Consider the following 15040-nt stretch of genomic DNA (forward strand, 5'->3'; position numbering starts at 1 on the left):
AACTCGTGACCTCAAGTGATCTTCCCGCCTTAGCCTCCCAAAATGCTGAGATTACAGGCATGAGCCACAACACCTGGCCAATGTTTGTTTGTTTATCCATTTATTTGAGACCTAATCTGTCAGCCAGGTTGGAGTGCAGTGGCATGATCTCGGCTCACTGCAACCGTCATCTCCTGAGTTCAAGCGATTCTCTTGCCTCAGCCTCTCAAGTAGCTGAGATTACAGGTTCATGCCACCGTACCTGGCTAAGTTTTTGTATTTTTAGTAGAGACAGGGTTTCACCATGTTGGCCAGGCTGGTTTCGAACTCCTGACCTCAAGTTATCTGCCAGCCGCAGCCTCCCAAAGTGCTGGGATTACAGGCGTGAGCCAGTGCAACTGGCCAATGTTTATTTATTTCCCACCTCCTGGTTGCCTCAAGTGGGATCCTCCTGCCTCAGCCTCCTGAGTAGCTAGGACCACAGACATGTGCCACCATGCCTGGCTAAGTTTTTTTATTTCCTTAATTTTCTTATTTTCTTAAAGATTGGGGTCTGGCTCTGTTGCCCAAGCTTGTCTCAAACTCCTAGCCTCAAACAATCCTCTCATCTCAGCCTCCCAAATTGTTGGGATTACAGGCATGAATCATTGTGCCCAGCAGGCAGCTATAGGCTTTTGCTAGAGAATCAGCTGCCATGAGTGTGGGCGGCCAACACTTCTCATGTTATTTTAGTGGTGGGATCACATTCTAATAGAATACTTTTGGCTACAGTTTTCTGCAGACCTAAGAAGGTGTGTTATTGTTCCAGCCAATCAAAGATGATCCCTTTTCTGGATGATTTTATATACTGAGGCCGAGTAAGGAATATGAGTCTCCAAAAGCCACATAGGCCCACTAGGCATTTAGCTTCTTGTTTACTCTGAGGAGTGGGGAGTGACAATGTATTCCAAGTTGTCTGGATGTGGTAGGTCATAGGTCATTGAAAGCCATGTAATTCCTCACGAATTGCAGTCTGTGTGGGTCTTGGATTTTTGCAATTCATTAACCATCCCTAATTTGACTATGAGCTTAATAAGTTTGTTTTAGGTTGAGTGAGGTGACTCACGCCTATAATCCCAGCACTTTGGGAGGCTGAGGTGTGAAGATCGCTTGAGCCCAGGAGTTTGACACCAGCCTGGGCAACATAGTGAGACTCCATCTCTAAATAAATAAATAAATAAATATGATTGCTTTTATCTTAACCCATAATCTCCCAGATAATCATATCATCAATATAGCATACTAAAATAACGTCCAGTTATATTAGCTCTACGTCTTACCTTATCAGCTCGTGACAGTATGCGAGAGTTCAAATATCTTTCAAGAGATACAGTACATGTATATTGTAGACTATCGCACATAAATGCAAATTATTATTGGCTCTCTAGCAACTGACATGGAGCAAAATTGACTAGCCAGATCAGCTGTGAAATACCAGTCACTTTCAGTTTGCTGTGTAAGTTGTATAGGGCTTCTGAGGCTACTTGGGGATGCTGTTTGGTTGACTCCCCTGTAGTCTACCTTGAGTCTCTATGATCTGTCAGCCTCTCCCACTGGCCACACCAGGGTGTCATACAGTGAGTTTGTGCATACTATTTGTATATACATTCTATTCGTAATATACTTGCATTAATATTTCGTTGAGGCCAGGCGCAGTGGCTCACGCCTGTAATCCCAGCACTTTGGGAGGCCGAGACGGGCGGATCACAAGGTCAAGAGATCGAGACCATCCTGGCTAACACGGTGAAACCCCATCTGTACTAAAAATACAAAAATTAGCCACGCGTGGTGGCGGGCGCCTGTAGTCCCAGCTGCTTGGGAGGCTGAGGCAGGAGAATGGCGTGAACCAGGGAGGCGGAGCTTGTAGTGAGTGGAGATCGCGCCACTGCACTCCAGCCTGGGCGACAGAGTGAGACTCCGTCTCAAAAAAAAAAAAAATTTCGTTAACGAGACCCGGCAGAATGGCTTCCGCAAAGAAGGGTGGCGAGAAGAAAAAGGGCCATTCTTCCATCATTGAGGTGGTGACCCAAGAATACACCATCAACACTCACAAGCACATCCATGAAGTGGGCTTCAAGAAGCGTGCTCCTCGGGCGCTCAAAGAAATTCTGAAATATGCCATGAAGGAGATGGGAACTCCAGATGTGCACATTGATACCAGGCTGAACAAAGCTGTCTGGGCCAAAGGAATATCCCATACCGTATCTGTGTGCGGTTGTCCAGAAAACGGAATGAGGCTGAAGATTCACCAAATAAGCTCTATACTTTGGCTACCTATGTACCTGCTACTACTTTGAAAAATCTATAGACAATGTGGATGAGAACTAATCACTGATTGTCAAATACATCATATAAAGTTATAAAATTGCCAAAAAAAATTTCCTTAATTAGGAAAATAATTTCTTGTTGCTCTTCAGGTATCTTTTCTTTTTCTTTTTTTTTTTTAAGAGACAGGGTCCTGCTCTGTCACTCAGGCTGGAGTGCAGTGGTGCAGTCACGGTTCACTGCAGTCTCGACCTTCCTGGGCTCAAGCAGTCCTCCCGTTGAGTTCTTTTTGTTTTTGAGACAGAGTCTCCCTCTGTCATCCCGGCTGGAGTGCAGTGGCACAATCTCGGCTCACTGCAACCTCCATCTCCCAGGTTCAAGCAATTCTGCTGCCTCAACCTCCTGAGTAGCTGGGATTACAGGCGTGCACCACCACACCTGGCTAAGTTTTGTATTTTAGTAGAGACGGGGTTTCACCATGTTGGTCAGGCTGGTCTCGGACTTCTGACCTTGTGATCTGCCTGCCTCGGCCTCCCAAAGTGCTGGGATTACAGGTGTGAGCCACCGCGCCCAGCCTCATTTCAGCTCTTCAAGTAGCTGGGATTATAGGCGCCCGCCACCACACCTAGCTAATTTTGTATTTTTTGTAGAGATGGGGTTTTGCCATGTTACCCAGGCTGATCTTGAACTCCTGGCCTCAAGTGACCCTCCCGCCTCGGCCTCCCAAAGCACTGGGATGACAGGCGTGAACCACTGTGCCTGGCCCAGGTCTCTGATACGGCTTCAGACGTACTTTGTGAATTGGCTTGGGTAATGGTAAAGGCTCTCATTTTTGCATGTCCAACTGGGGAAAGATGTACATGTCATTTCTTATTTCATTTTACTCAGCAGGGAAAGAAATTTCCATTCAGACGTTATTATCCATACCCTTATTAGCATTCAGGTAAGGGAGACACTGTCACAATATACATTATACATTTTTTTTTTTTTTTTTTTTTTGAGACGGAGTCTCGCTCTGTCACCCAGGCTGGAGTGCAGTGGCCGGATCTCAGCTCACTGCAAGCTCCGCCTCCCGGGTTTACGCCATTCTCCTGCCTCAGCCTCCCAAGTAGCTGGGACTACAGGCGCCCGCCAACTCGCCCGGCTAGTTTTTTTTTTTGTATTTTTTAGTAGAGACGGGGTTTCGCGTGTTAGCTAGGTTGGTCTCGATCTGACCTCGCGATCCACCCGTCTCGGCCTCCCAAAGTGCTGGGATTACAGGCTTGAGCCACCGCGCCCGGCCACATTATACATTTTTTAAAATCACACATTCCAACTTTGAACCAGACTTTACCTTTGATCCCTTTCACAGTGGCATCCCCATATGGCCCTGAATCAATTCTGCTGCCCTTAAGGAGCTCATTAGTAAGCCTAGGCAATACTCTCCACTGTGTTCCTGTCACGGTAAACTTGAAAGAGTTCCTTCTCAATCTTGACCATTTCCCACACACGTTTATGAAAGGTCTCAGGAACCCCACTGGGAGCTGGCTCAAGAGATTCTGTCCTTCTTGTCGATCTTTCTCTATTACCACCTTGATTCTTTTTTTTGATAAGGAATGTCACTTAATTTATTATTATTATTATTATTATTATTTTAGATGGAGTTTCACTCTATCATTGATGCTGGAGTGCAGTGGCCCGATCTCGGCTCACTGCAACCTCCCCCTCCCGGGTTCAAGCGATTCTCCTGCCTTAACCTCCCGAGTAGCTGGGATTACAGGCACCTGCCACCATGTCTGGCTCATTTTTTAATTTGTAGTAGAGACAGGGTTTCACCATGTTGGCCAGACTGGTCTTGAACTCTTGACCTCAAGTGATCCTCTGGCCTCAGCTTCCTTCAGTGCTGAGATTACAGGCATGAGCCACCATGCTCTGCTTTATTTTTTAATTTTGAAACCATCTCAATGTTTTTTTTTTTTTTTTTTGAGGCAGAGTCTCGCTCTGTCGCCCAGGCTGGAGTGCAGTGGCCGGATCTCAGCTCACTGCAAGCTCCGCCTCCCGGGTTTGCGCCATTCTCCCGCCTCAGCCTCCCGAGTAGCTGGGACTACAGGCGCCCGCCACCTCGCCCGGCTAGTTTTTGTATTTTTAGTAGAGACGGGGTTTCACTGTGTTAGCCAGGATGGTCTCGATCTCCTGACCTTGTGATCCGCCCGTCTCGGCCTCCCAAAGTGCTGGGATTACAGGCTTGAGCCACCTCGCCCGGCCAAAACCATCTCAATGTTAAAGAAAAATTTGCAAGTATGGGACAAGGGACTACTGACTTAATATTAAAAGTGGGGGCCTGATGTGATGGCTCACACCTGTAATCCCAGCATTTTGGGAGGCTGAGGTGGGAGGATTGCTTAAGCCTGGGAGTTTGAGACCAGCCTGGGCAATGGAGACTGTTTCTACAAAGCATAAAATAAAGACATTAGCTGGAAGTGGTGGTACGCATCTGTAGTTCTAGCTACTTGGGAGGCTGAGACAGGAGGATTGCTTGAACCTGAGAGGTTGAGGCTTCACTGAGCTATGATTGTGCCACTGCACTCCAGCCTGGGCAAGAGAACAAGACCCTGTCTCAAAATGAACAAACAAACAAATGTGGGTATTTTGGCATTCAGTGCTGTAGGTTCATCGGAAGAATTTTCTGAAATTTCTCAAAGCCTCGGAACTGTATATGCTAAGGAGTTTGAGGAGACATCACGGTGGGAACCCCAGATTCCTAGAAAATTATCTCAAGATTTTGTTGGCTCTTTGTCAATTTCCTTCTTTTTCATGCCATTAAAAAATTAACTGTCTAAAGATTTCCACGATTAGAGCCCATATTTTTATCCCTTTTTTTGTTTTGGTTTTGTTTCTTTTGTAAAGCCTTAACCTTAAAAAAAAAGTTTTGTTTAGATCTAATTAACCTACATAAAATTAACTCAATTAAAAGTGTACACTTCAGTGGTTTTTAGTTTAATCACAGAATTGGGCAACCATCATCACAATTTTTTTTTTTCTTGAAACAGAGTCTTGCTCTGTCGCTGAGGCTGGAGTGCAATGGCATGAACTTGGCTTACTGCAACCTCTGGCTCCCGGGTTCAAGCGATTCTCATGCCTCAGCCTCTCGAGTAACTGGGATTACAGGCATGCACCACCATGCCCGGCTAATTTTTGTATTTTTAATACAGATGGAGTTTTACCATGTTGGCCAAGCTGGTGTCAAACTCCTGACCTCAAGTGTAATCACAAAGTGGTGGGATTATAGGCGTGAGCCATGGCGCCCGGCCTATTTTTGAATATTTTCACCACTTCCCAATTGCCTCTCACCCACCCTAGGCAACCCAACCACTAATCTTTCTGTTCCATAGATGTGTCTATTCTGGACATTCATAGACATGCAGTCATCCAATACAGGGCCTTTTGTGACTGTCTTCTTTCACTTGGCATAATATGTTCAACATTCATCTATGCTGTAGTATGCATTATCTCTTCATTCCTTTTCATGGCTGAATACCATTCTGCTGTGTGAATTTGCCACATTTTGTTTATCCATTAATCAGTTGAACATTTGAGTTGTTTCCACTTTTTGGGTATTATGATGCTGCTATGAACACTCCCGTACAACTTTTTGTTTGGAATTTTTGTTTGCAATTCTCTTGGCTCTCCAGGGGTGGAATTGTGAGGTCAAGTGGTAACCTTTTTTTTTTTTTTTTTTGCGACAAGGTCTGGCTCTGTCACCCAGGCTGAAAGTGGTGTGATCTTGGCTCACTGCAACCTCTGCTTCCTGGGCTCAAGCCACTCTCCCATCTCAGCCTCCCAAGTTGCTGGGATTACAGGCACCCACCACCACATCGGCTAATTTTTTTTATTTTTAGTAGAGACGGGGTTTCACTATGTTGGCAAGGCTGGTCTCAAACTCCTGACCTCAAACTCGTGACCTCAAGTGATCCACCCACCTTGGGCTCCCAAAATGCTGGGATTACAGGCATGAGCCACCACACGTGGCCAGTAACTTTTTTTTTTTTTTTTAAATAAAGCTGTATCTCTTAGAACTTGTTTGTTTGTTTGTTTATTGGAGATGGGGTTTGCTATGTTTTCCAGGCTGGTTTTTTTTTTTTTGAGACGGAGTCTCACTCTGTTGCCCAGGCTGGTGTGCAGTGGCACAGTCTCAGCTCACTGCAACCTCTGCCTCCCAGGTTCAAGTGATTCTCCTGCCTCAGCTTCCCAAGTACCTAAGATTACAGGTGCCCACCACCATGCCCAGCTAATTTTTGTATTTTTATTTTTTAGTAGAGACAGGATTTTATCATGTTGGCCGGGCTGGTCTTGAACTCCTGGGCTCAAGCGATCCTCCTGCCTCAGCCTCCCAAAGTGTTGGGATTACAGGTGCAAGCCACCATGCCTGGCTTCAAATGGTAACTCTATGTTTAACTTTTTGAGAAATTGCCAGATTGTTGTTTAAAAGTGGCTGCACCATGTAATCTTTTTCTTAAAAAAAAGAATTTTACAATCCAGCTGGACACGGTAGCTCACACCTATAATCCCAGCACTTTGGGAAACTGAGTAAGGAGGATTGCTTGAGGCCAGAAGCTCAAAACCAGCCTGGGCAACACAGTGAGACCTTGTCTGTATTAAAAAAGCTTTTTTTATTTTTTTATTTTTTTTTTACTGGACTTGGGCTCACACCTGTAATCCCAACAGTTTGGGAGGCCAAGGTGGGTGGATCACTTGAGGCCAAGAGTTCATGACCAGCCTGACCAATGTGGCAAAACACCTTCTGTACTAAAAATACAAAAATTAGCGGGCATGTGGTGGCATGCGCCTGTAATCCCAGCTACTCGGGAGGCTGAGGCAGGAGAATCCCTTGAACCCGGGAGGCAGAGGTTGCAGTGAGCCGAGATCGCGCCACTGCACTCCAGCCTGGGTGACAGAGCGAGACTCCATCTCAAAACAAAAACAAAAAATTTTTTGAAATCCCATACAAGGCAGCTAGGATAAAAGATCTGAGGTTGCTTTTTAACATTCTCCTACGGTCTCAATCACTAAGCCATATAACGGTGCCATTGGTGGTGGGGCTCCTTTAATTACATTCAGTCATAGCCTGGTAAGGGACATCTTCTTAGGCAGTTTGGTTCCATCGTTATGTACGGAATTCAATACTGCCTGCACTTGCAGATAATGTGACACCCATTACAACAAGGAAGATAATTCAAATGGTGCAAGATAACAAAAGAGGGCAAGAATCATGGAAATAAGAGGGTATTCAGTGAAGGAACTGAGCCATTGTGTTGATCATTACAGGCTTTACCTGATAAACTTTTGTTAAAGATGGCTGGGTGTGGTGGCTCATGCCTGTAATCCCAGCACTTTGGGAGGTGGGAGTGAGCAGATCACTTGTGCCCAGGAGTTTGAGACCAGCCTGGGCAATTTGGGAGAAACCCCATTTCTATGAAAAACACAAAAATTAGTTGGGCACGGTGGTGCACATCTGTGGTCCCAGCTACTCAGGAGGCTGAGACAGGAGGATCAGTTCAGCTTGGGAGGCCAAGGCTGGACTGAGCCATGATCACGCTACTGCACTCCAGCTTGGGTGACAGAGCAAGACCTTGTCTCAAAAGTAACAACAACAAAACTTTGTTTACCTTTAAAGTGCCCTGTGCTCCTCCCCCATCCCATTCCCCTAACACTTAACATGAAGTTTATGCATCTTTTTCTCATGCTTCATGTCAGTTCAACCAATTATGTATGCATCTCTAAACAATATGTTGATTAACTTGCCTGTTTTTAATTTTATATAATGGAAACATGTAGCAGTGTACCATTTTGTGATTTGTTCCCTGCCAATATATTCTGAAATTGACTACCATAATTGTGTGAGTTGTATTAAATAATTTTCACTGGTCTTTTGTATCTAATTAAACATGAAGATGGGCCAGGCATGGCGGCTCACACCTGTAATCCCAGAACTTTGGGAGGCCGAGGCAGGAGGATCACTTGGGCAGAGTAGTTTGAGACCAGCTTGAGTAACATAGGGAGACCCTGTCTCTACAAAAACAAACCAAACCATGAATATGTCAAAGTTGATTTTTACATTTAACTGTATGGACATCTGCTTTTTGTATCCAATTTTTAGTGAGCCATACTGCTGCTATGAGCATTATTTTGTCTACTTGTGCATAGGTGCAACTGTTTCCCCAGGGTAATACATTCTCAAGAGAGGATGTGTATATCTTTAAGTGTACTGCGTAATACCAAATTATTTTGCAAAGTGATTGCACAAAATTATAGTTTTAAAATTTTCATTTTCATTTTATTTTATTTATAAATAGAGACAGAGTCTCCCTATGTTACCCAGGCTGGTCCGGAACTCCAGGACTCAAGCGATCCTCCTGCCTTGGCCTCCCAAAGTGCTGGGATTACAGGCGTGAGCCACCGCTCCTGGTCCAAAATTATATGTTTATCAGCAGTGATTAATATACAAGCACATCAACAGACACACGCACAGCACACACATGAGCATGCACACACTAACGTGTGAGCACTCCCTACACATCTACGCATGCACACACCCACACTCACACCCATCACACACCACACACACGCACACAGACGCACATGCACCGCACACACCGTTGTACACGATGCACACTACATATACGCACTACGTACACACGCACGCGCACACCAGACCCGCACACAGACCCATAAACGTCCATCACGCACTCCACGCACGTCCGCATGCACACGACCCATTCTAGAAGCTTGGTCTCCGCCGCCTGCTTCTGACGAAGCTTGTCCCGGCCGCGCCGCCGTCGGACGCCCGGGGTCGGAGGTCACGGCGGCGTTGGAGGTGGCGTGTATGTTTTTTTTTTTTCACCCGGAAACCGCAGCTGTCGGAGCCCGAGCTGAGGCGGTGGCGGGAGCCCGGTTGGCGTCTGGTCCTCGCGTCGGCCCCGCGGAGCCGGACGCTGTCCCCGGCGCGGCGGAGAAGATGGTGCCGAGCGGCCCCGGGCTCGCCACGCGCCGCCACGAGTGAGCCCAGCGCGGCCGCGGGCGTCCGCCGAGCAGCTGGCCCGGCTGGGCCCGGGGCGCGCAGCTGCCCGCCGGGCAGGGTGAGCCGGGGCTGGAGGGCGGGCTGGGGTCGGGCCCAGTCGGGGCTGCCCGCCGGGCTGGGAGCGGGGGTCGTACTGGTCGGGAGCGGCTTCTCCGCCAGCTTCTTTCCCCGCTTCTCGGAATGCGTCCCCCGACGCAGCTGCTGGCGGGGGTCGCCCAGCATCGGCCGACCTCGGCCCGGTACCCCCACACTGGGGTTGGCCCAGCTACGTCCCCCGAGCCACGGTTCCCTGCCGGCCTTGGAGATGGCGGGACTTCCCACGTCGGGAGCCGAGGCCTGGATAATTCGAATTTGGCACGGGAAACATGTTGGTCTTTTGCTATTTTTCGACTTTGGGGAGTGTTTGTATTTCTTCTCCGTTTGCCAGTGAAACACATCTCAGAAAGGTGGGAGGGAGAGACTCACGTATGTGCACAAAGTTAAATGGCATAGTGGTGTTCCCTATGTCAAGATCGGTAAATATCCAGAATGGGGTGGATTCTTTATTCATATTTTTAATAAAATGAGGAGTGATCGCAAGGTAATCTAGAGGCATGTAGTTTCAGTTCCCGTGATGGGGACCATCAGTAATAAAACCAGGCCTGTGGTGCTGTTTTGAGTCGTCTGAACGCCGTACCCATTGGACAGCTGGTGAGGAGGCCTTTGTGGAAGAATCTAATGTCTGAGTTTGGTTCTCAACTAGCAGAGGACTAGCCCTCACTGGCTGATGAATGGTGAGCTTCTTTGAAGCCTGCTTTGTGAGGATTGTGGCTTCCCCCTGAACTGCTCCTTTCTTGCCTCAAAGGTGAGCCGCTATGGGAGAGAGTGGGAAGAAAAACTCCGAGGCTGGTGAATATGTGATAAAGTGGTTTGTCTCCATAGCACCGTCACCTTGGGTCAGCTTAGGGTCTGAGCATGTGGATCTCATTTGTAGATGAATGTTCCATCAGCGCTTGACCTATAAGGGGGTCCACCTACTTCCTCTTTTCATCTAGGGGTTCTGACAGGAAGTAGACTTGTCGCGCACCTAAGTTATACTTACGTGTACATTGACTCCAAGAGCATTTACTCTCTAAGAGTAAGGATGCGGAGTTTCAACTTGTAGTGAAGATTCTGGGAGAATTCCTGTGGCCTGAATCAGGTGGACTGGAATCACCAAACGCTGGTTGACAGGCACCTTCTCCGTTTAGGCTCTAGATGCATCTGTTGCAAGGAGGAAAGGTGGAGCTAAGTGCAAATATGTATATATATATTGAGACAGAGTCTTGCTTTTGTCGCCCAGGCTGGAGTGCAGTGGTGCAATCTCTGCTCACTGCAACCTCCGCCTCCCAGGTCCAAGCAATTCTCCTGCCTCAGCCTCCCTAGTAGCTGGGATTACAGGCGCCTGCCACCATGCCCAGCTAGTTTTTGTATTTTTAGTAGAGACAGGGTTTCACCATGTCTCTACTAAAGGCTAGTGTTGAACTCCTGACCTCAGGTGATCCATCCACCTCTGCCTCCCAAAGTACTGGGATTACAGGCTTGAACCACTGCACCCAGCCTAAGTGCAAATATATTAATAGTTTCTGCCTGCAAGGAATGTACTTAGAGGAAGTAATGGGCTAGAAAATGTGGCAGGACTGAATTGCTATAGTGGTATACCAAGTGTTAGGGATTTTGTTATGGTTAGGATCAGAAACTTTTTTTTTTCTTGAGGTCGAGTCTTCCTCTGTTGCCCAGGCTGAAGTTCAGTGACGTAAAGTTAGCTCACTGCAACCTCTGCCCCTCAGATTCAAGTGATTCTTCTGCCTCAGCCACCTGAGTAGCTGGGATTATAGATGCCCGCCACCACGCCCAGCTAATTTTTTGTATTTTTGGTAGAGACAAGGTTTCACTGTGTTGGCCAGGCTGGTCTTGAACTCTTGACCTCAGGTGATTCGACTGCCTTGGCCTCCCAAAGTGCTGGGATTATAGGCGTGAGCCACCTCGCTTGGCCCGAAACTCATGAAGTAACTTTTGAGGTGGACCTAGAAAGATCGGGAGGATTTGGGCCATTCAGAATTAGCTGGGAAATGAAAAAACTAGGGCCAGTTGGTGGACAAGCACCCAGGCTGGGTAGGTGGGCAGTCAGTGCCTAGAAATATTGGCAGAGGCAGCTAGTTAAGGGTTAAATGCTTTTCTAAGAAAGATAAGCATAAGCTATCCAGTCCGGCTTCTGGTAGATTTCTGGGTTTTTGTTTGTTTGTTTTGTTTGTTTTTGTTTTTTTTTTTGAGATGGAGTCTTGCTGTGTTGCCCAGGCTGGAGTGCAGTGAGGCAACCTCCACCTTCTGGGTTCAAGCGATTCCTCAGCCTCCTAAGTAGCTGGGACTACAGGTGCATGCTGCCACACCCAGCTAATTTTTGTATTTTTAATGGAGACAGGGTTTCACCATGTTGGCTAGGCTGGTCTCAAACTCTTGACCTCAAGTCATCCACCCGCCTCAGCGTCCCAAAGTGCTGGGATTACAGGTGTGAGCCGCCAGGCCTGGCCTTTGGTTTCTAAATAACTGTTTTCATATGATGGGTTTGTCTTGTTCTGTAAGAGGCCGGTGGCATAAAACAATGCTTAACTTATTAAGGACAATGAAAAAGATGCTGATTGTCATTCCTATCTGGTATTGACAATCAGGAAATTAAATTTGACGTCTGTGAATTGTTTCAGTGCCTGTGTTTAGTTTGTAGGAGCACAACTCTAGTCTGGTCTCTGCTCTGGCTATAGCCAAAGGATAAATGGCAAGCCCTTCAGTCCTCTCCAGAGGGTTTTTAATGACGTCTGGTCCACGTCACAGAGATGGTGTGTTTCTCTTGCCCAGTCCTGAAGAACCTTTGAAGCCATTCAAACAGGATGCCATGTAATTGCTCTGGATTTTATGACTAATCTCAGGACCTCACTGGCCTCAGCCTTAGACTTTATTTTATTTTATTTTATTTTTATTATTTTTTGAGACGGAGTCTTGCTCTGTCATCCAGGCTGGAATGCAGTGGCGTGATCTCAGCTCACTGCAGCCTCCACCTTCCGGGTTCAAGCGATTCTCTTGCCTCAGCCTCTTGAATAGTTGGGATTACAGGCACCCGCCAATACGCCTGGCTAATTTTTGTATTTTTAGTAGAGACAGGGTTTCACCATGTTGGTCAGGCTGCTCTCAAACTCCCGACCTCAGGTGATCCACCTGCCTCGGCCTCCCAAAGTGCTGGGATTACAGGCATGAGCCACCACACCTGGCCTTATTTTTATTTATTTATTTTTTTGAGATGGAGTCTCGCCCTATTGTCCAAGCTGGAGTGCAGTGGCTTGATCTCGGCTCACTGCAACTTTTGCCTCCAGGTTCAAACGATTCTCCTGCCTCAGCCTCCCGAGTAGCTGGGACTACAGGCACATACCACCACACCCGGCTAATTTTTTTGTATTTTAGTAGAGACTGGGTTTCGCCATGTTGTCAGGCTGGTCTTGAACTCCTGACCTCGTGATCCACCTGCCTCGGCTTCTCAAAGTGCTGGGATTACAGGCATGAGCCACCGGCTCCAGCCTTATTTTTTAATTAAAAAAATAATTATTACGGGACAGAGTCTTGCTCTGTTGTCCTGGCTGGAGTGCTATGGGTGATCATGGCTCACTGCACCCTCCTCCTCCTGGGCTCAAGAGATACTCCTGCCTCAGTCTCCTGAGTGGCTGGGAGCACAGATGTGCACCACCACACCTGGCTAATTTTTTGATTTTTTGTAGAGGCAGGGTCTCACTTTGTTGCTCAGGCTGGTCTCGCACTCCTGGGCTCAAGTGATCCTCCTGTCTCGGCCTCCTAGAGTGCTGGGATTAAAGGTGTGAGCCACCCCAAAATAACTGTATTAACTATGTTTACCACACTGTGCAGTATAACTCAGAAAAAATATGTTCCTTTTTCTCTAATGGACTTTGTACCCTTTGACCATCATCTCCTTGTTCCCCAACCCCCGCTTCTGTAACCATAGTTCTGCTCTCTGCTGCAGTGAGTTCCATTGTCTTTTAGATTCCATATAAAAGTGGAATCCTGTGTTGTGCTTCTGTGCCTGGCTTATTTCTCTTAGTATAATGTTCGTTGCTTCTGTCCATGTTGTTGCAAATAGTGCTGCAGTGAACATGGGGGTACAGACATCTCTTTGACAACCTGATTTCAATTTGGGGGTGTTATATTCAGTAGTGGGATCGTTGGATCATAAAGTTATTCTATTTCTAGTTTTTTCTTTCTTTTTTTTTTTTTTTTTTTTTGGAGACAGTCTCGCTCTGTCGCACAGGTTCAAGTGATCTCCTGCCTCAGCCTCCCGAGTAGCTGAATTACAGGTGCACACCACTACACCTGGCTAATTTTTTGTATTTTTAGTAGAGACAGGGTTTCACCATGTTGGTCAGGCTGGTCTTGAACTCCTGACCTCGTGATCCACCTGCCTCAGCCTCCCAAAGTGATAGGATTACAGACATGAGTCACCATGCCCAGCCTACTTTTAGTTTTTAAAGGAATTTCTGTACTGTTTTCCATCATGGCTGTACTAATTTACATTCCCACAGTGCATAACGGCTCCTTTAGCTCCACATTCTCACAAGCATTTGTCTTTCTTTGATAACAGTCATTTTGACAGGTGTGAGATGATATATCATTGTGGTTTTAATTTGCATTTCTCTAGTGATTGTGAATATGTTGGCCAGCTATATCTGTTGGCCATTTGTCAGTCTTTTGAGAAACATCTGTTCATGTCCTTTGCCCATTTTTTAATTCCTAGGGATTTGGAGAAGATACTTGCAAACTATACACCTGAAAAGGGGTTAATATCCAAAATGTATACAAAGCTCAAACAACTCAGTAGCAAGAAAACAAAAAATCCAGTTGAAAAATGGGCAGCCAGGCATGGTGGCTCACGCCTGTAATTCTAGCACTTGGGGAGGCCAAGGCCAGTGGATTGCTTGAGGTCAAGAGTTCGAGACTAACCTGGCCAACATGGTGCAACCCCGTCTCTACTAAGAGTACAAAAATTAGCTGGGCATGGTGGCGCATGCTTGTAATCCCAGTTACTCAGGAGGCTGAAGCAGGAGAATCACTTGAACCTGGGATGCGGAGGTTGTGGTGAGCCAGGATTGTACCACTGCACTCCAGTCTGGGCAACAGAGCAAGACTCCATCTGAAACAAAAAAAAAAGAAAAGAAGGAAAAGTGGACAAAGAACCTTGGCTTTTCTTTAAAAAGAAAAATTGGAAAGGAGGAAAGATAGAGGTTTTAGCATACTCACTTTTCATTTAGATTGATTTTGGACGTGGAAATCCTTAAGTTACCTTTCTCATGTACATATCAAATACATTTGACAAGAGGTCTGCAGTGTGTTTTCTGAGTACGATTACATACCTCAGTGTGATCCTGGGGAGTACCTGACATAGCCTTCGAAGCACTGCCATTTGGACTTTTGTGCTGTTTGGTTACAAGTGCTGTTTTTCAAATGTGTCCCAGTCTTACACACTGAGTTTCGTTACAGTAAGGTTTCATATTGAACCTTTAGCTTTTATTTGATCTTGGCATCCCTCATGACTTGTTTTCTTAAAAATCAATTAAGCCCCAGATTATTAAATTTTAATATGGGAGTACTTTTAATTTTGGTGTTTAAGATGGTTGGCAATTATTT

At 46.4% G+C, this 15040-nt stretch overlaps 1 protein-coding gene and 1 pseudogene across 1 annotated transcript in view; both read left to right on the forward strand.

The window, feature by feature from the left end:
* The first annotated feature begins 1979 nt into the window (after positions 1–1979).
* LOC104677698 lies at positions 1980–2326 on the forward strand (annotated as a pseudogene).
* A 6785-nt stretch (positions 2327–9111) lies between these two features.
* Positions 9112–15040, forward strand: part of TMEM248 (transmembrane protein 248) — a 35794-nt gene continuing 29865 nt past the window's right edge. Inside the window, exon 1 of the mRNA XM_030932671.1 lies at positions 9112–9398. The gene's annotated coding sequence lies outside the window, so the exon portion shown is untranslated. The remainder of the gene's footprint in view (positions 9399–15040) is intronic.

This window comes from Rhinopithecus roxellana, chromosome 6 (genome assembly GCF_007565055.1).
Source record: "Rhinopithecus roxellana isolate Shanxi Qingling chromosome 6, ASM756505v1, whole genome shotgun sequence".
Classification (NCBI taxonomy): domain Eukaryota; kingdom Metazoa; phylum Chordata; class Mammalia; order Primates; family Cercopithecidae; genus Rhinopithecus; species Rhinopithecus roxellana.